Below are 4,249 nucleotides of genomic sequence, written 5' to 3' on the forward strand. Positions count from 1 at the left end.
CACCAATCAGCGAACTTTGTCTATTGTTTGCCAAAATATCGAAACTGAGACAAAAGTAGGTCATTTTGGAATCTTCAGGTGAAGTTATCGTTAGTCAGTTAATCTATAGATACGAGCCGATGATTTGTGATTTCCATTATTTTCAGCAAACCCGGTTTCCCGCAGTCTGAAATGTATCTTGGATCTCGTGCAGAGTCTCAAAGCGGTGACGACACGTTACCACGACGCTAAAATTTCAGATCCAAATTACGCCTCCGCATTCACATGCAAAATGGCGACGTTCTCTTATACTTCGCAGTTTTCTTTCTTCTTTGAGGAAAAGAAGTCAATCAAAATGAGAGAGAAAACACTTAAAGTCAGGTCACATTGAAACATTTACGTATTATGTATCAAGAAATAATATTCCGTCTGAGTAAATGAGCACAGCTGTACTGCTTGGAAGTGAGGCGCATGTTGCCATTGCAATTTCATCGAAGTAATTCTAAAAGCGGGATCTTTCGATGACGGGTTATCGAGAGTTAGGTTAAATATATATGTGGTAGCAATGAAAACGCACAAAAAGAAGGTTTCTGTCTTTCCGATCACTACTTAGCTACCCAGGCTAATCACTACTGTTCTGGCGCAAATTCACTGCGTTCATTGAGATGGACATATTTGATTTTTTAACTACTCGAGTACGCGGCAAGTTACTGCTGGCTAGTTTAGGGAGAGCATACTTGTTTGTCTTGTATAAAACAGGGAATTAGAGATAGAAGGGCTTCGTAATCCGATATGGCACAACTACCCTTGGGAATTTGACATTTATCAGACGCAAATAATCAAATCGGTTCATCATTGCTCACTGACTGGCGTGCTTTGTTAGATAATACATTAAGATAAATGCGGTCACCGTTAGTAATGATCCAATGGTTCATCCCAGATAAGTCAGTGGATGACTTCTCTAAACCTTGCAAAAGTTTAAAGGTCAAAGCCCAAGCCGCTGCTTTTGAGGCGCTGCATCTGGAGAAATTCAATTAGAAATGCCTGCGTATTTTGCTTCCATTGGAGTCAACCTCGGATTAATTTTGATTTGTCGGAACTTTCAATTAATTAATGGAAAAAGAATTGCTGCGGGAGATAAGTCAGTTTAAGTTTTCTACTGTGTTGTAAGAAGATTTGAGTACATCTAAAATGTTTAGCATATTCGGTGCCAATCGAAGGGGGCGCTTGTTCCAAGACGTGCGGCTGTAGGTGCTGATTAGTGGATCCCGCATTGAACATAATCGTGTAACACAAGACTCATTAAGATCAACAAGTTTATTATTTTGCACCGTACTCTACATTTGCTCTCTGGCTTGCTAGCGATTGATATGTCATTTAGTCTGTTTAGTTCTAATGCAAATCAACTACTGTTCAAGCTTTCTTTCTTTCATTACTTGGTGCAGACGGCGCATGTTAACTCTCGACCGCTGATATATGGCAGACAGGGAAGTGAACCACAAACGCCTTCCACAGGATACAGCAAGGCACCATCTTTGCTAGCATGGCTACCAGAAAATATTCTGGATCACCATCGACACAGATGAAATCTCTGAATGTTTGTGACCATAATGTTCAGTCATCAGATACCCATGATACTCCTCGGTCCATCCAGATGGACAGTCATTCCTTGCGGGCATCATCAGCATTGAGCCACGTGACTCACGAAGCAGACAACACAGGGTGCGTCATGATCATGGAGATTTCTCTAAAAGGGTCTCCGTTGTATTCACTGATTTGATATTCAGTGCCGTAAATGTATCCTGCATTTTGGTGACCATCTTTGTATTGTCGACTTTGGATTGTGAGGAAGACAAAGGTAGTTGGCTCCACCACCGTAGTGGTGGTACCATTCACCCCCAATATCCCTAAAACGTGGAAACGGTATGTAAAACGCGTTTAGCTTTCTTAGAGAGGAAAAAACAAGTACTAATTCCTAACTAAATTACACCTCTAAAGAATTCTCACTGTTGGGCTTTTGGTCGTTTTGCCATGCTATGTTTCATTCAGTCTATTTTTAGCGAGATCAGTATTTCTTTTGATTTAGTGTTCCTTTTGACGTGTAATTCCGTTTTCTACTTCCCCCCGACCCCTGTGACTTATTATTATACCTATAAAGAAATTTTGAGACTTCAAGAATGTTATCACAAGCACCAAAACATGAAGCAAAGTAAGGGTAATTGCTTGGGCCAGCTGCTATTTTCAACTGATGAATTTTTTCAAATCAGCCTTGTTCAGTGATTTTTATACCTTTATAAACAATCTGAGCACCGCTGGGACATGTGGTCCTTCCCCACCGAACATACTTCACCCCAGACTGTCCATTTCCGTTTTGTCCTTTTTCTCCTTTGGCTCCTTGAGGTCCCTGGGCTCCTTGTTGTCCTTTAGGACCAGGAGGGCCTGGCAACGGTGTGTTTGTGCTAGGCTTTCCTGGTTCCCCTGTGGGGAAAAGAGGTACACTCGCATGTGTCATCATCATTTGTTGTGTGCTGATGGGAAAAGTTGCAAGGGAGCAGTTTTCCATGGTCACAAACAAAAGGGAAGACGGGGAAGATGTTTAACTCGGTGTGAACTACTAATTTTTTAGCATAAAGGATGGGCAAAAGGCAGAAACGACATTTTCGTTGCTTATTGGAGCAACATTTACAAGGTATTCACTATGTCAGACAGTTGTATTTATTTTTACACGCCTGATTATGTGTTGCTGAAAAAGCAAAGAAATGAGGCATGTTTCCCTCCTTTTTTATTTGGCCAAAGTAATTACTTTCATTGGTTTTGGTTTTTTAATTTTTTCTGTTAGGTAGTTATCCTGTATTGAGGTTGGACATGGTCCGATGAAAGACGTTTCAACACTTCTATTTGGCGATTGCGGGTTGAATCAAATCATCCTCAGTTTGGACCAGTTTTAACTTTTTTAGTTTTTTAGAGGGGCTCTACCATGCTATTTTTGCCGCTACAATTTCAAAGCTTTAAACTGTGGTGGAGTACAAAAGATAAAATTTTTCCTTTGTTCAATTTCAAAAGCCAGACTCCATTGGTCACTGAGATGAGACTAATTTTTTTTTTTCTTTTTTTTTTTTTTTGAGTACTTATGGAAAGAATGGAAGTTGATTTTAACCTATAGATTAACGTTTTGCCTAGTTTTGGCTCTTTCTCGCAGAAACGGCCACAATTCGTGTTGTAACACCTCCTTCTCCTGTACATTAAATTTGATATACCATTGCCAGCATGGTTTATTCATCACAAAAGGGGTGCTTTCTTCACGGTTTCAGAGGTTTTAGGCCGGCAAAATTAATTCGAAGACAGCGAAATCTATGACAGCAATATGAAGTGAAGTCTATGAGCAGCGGGGAGTTTGGTTTACCTTTGGGGCCTGTTTTTTTTCCACCCGAACCAGGGTTACCAGCCAATCCTGGTGTCCCTGGTGGACCAGGGGGTCCAGGAGGTCCCATCTTTTCCTTTCCACTGTTTTGGATATTCTTTCCTTTGAGAATGGAAATGGTACAAAACAATTCAATGCCTTAGAGGTCAATAATCGGATGATTCCTTAAAAATAGTAGTTGGTAGTCATATTTAATTAACCTTCAATTTTTTTCCTTAAAAAATAACCTGAACAAAATAGTGCTTTTATATTAGAATTTTTTTGCGTTCATGTACTGTTGAGAAACTTCCCAAGTAACGGAAGAGTTTATTTTCTGTTGTGCCTCAAACAAATGAAAAGAAATAACTTTTATCACTGAATAACTTTTCTTTTAAATGCCATTATCTTATAATCATGGGTGGGCTCTATATACCAACCCAAAAGGTAGGCTATAAGTGAATTGCAAGAATTCCCACTTGATCCCAGACGAGGGAACCGCATCAGTGCATCAAGTCTATAACAAAATAAAATTGAAGTGTTGATATTCATCTGAATTGTCGATTGTTATCAGATGGTCATGTCTGAGGTAAAAGAAGGTATTCAAGCTCAAGCAGGTTAAGGCATAATAATATTTTAGGGAAAGAACATGTAACTGAAGAACTGTCCGTATTGAATTAAATGTTAAAGAGTTTTACAGTGATAGTAAACGTTTGATTGCGTACTAGATCTGATTGGTCGTTTTGGTCGAATGATTTTTTTTTATTTATTTATTTTTTTTTTTGTTGGAGCTGACATTTTACATGATATCCTGTACTGAGTGCCGTAATTAATATGGCTCTTTCCTTCGGGTTTTGATGATTTTTTTTTCCA

General features: G+C 39.2%; 1 pseudogene; it reads right to left on the reverse strand.

Moving 5' to 3' along the window:
* Window positions 1–1,411: 1,411 nt before the first annotated feature.
* LOC137979889 (uncharacterized) overlaps window positions 1,412–4,249 on the reverse strand; it is a 9,545-nt pseudogene continuing 6,707 nt past the window's right edge.

The sequence above is a fragment of the Montipora foliosa genome, chromosome 12, assembly GCF_036669935.1.
Source record: "Montipora foliosa isolate CH-2021 chromosome 12, ASM3666993v2, whole genome shotgun sequence".
NCBI classification, from domain to species: Eukaryota; Metazoa; Cnidaria; class Anthozoa; order Scleractinia; family Acroporidae; genus Montipora; species Montipora foliosa.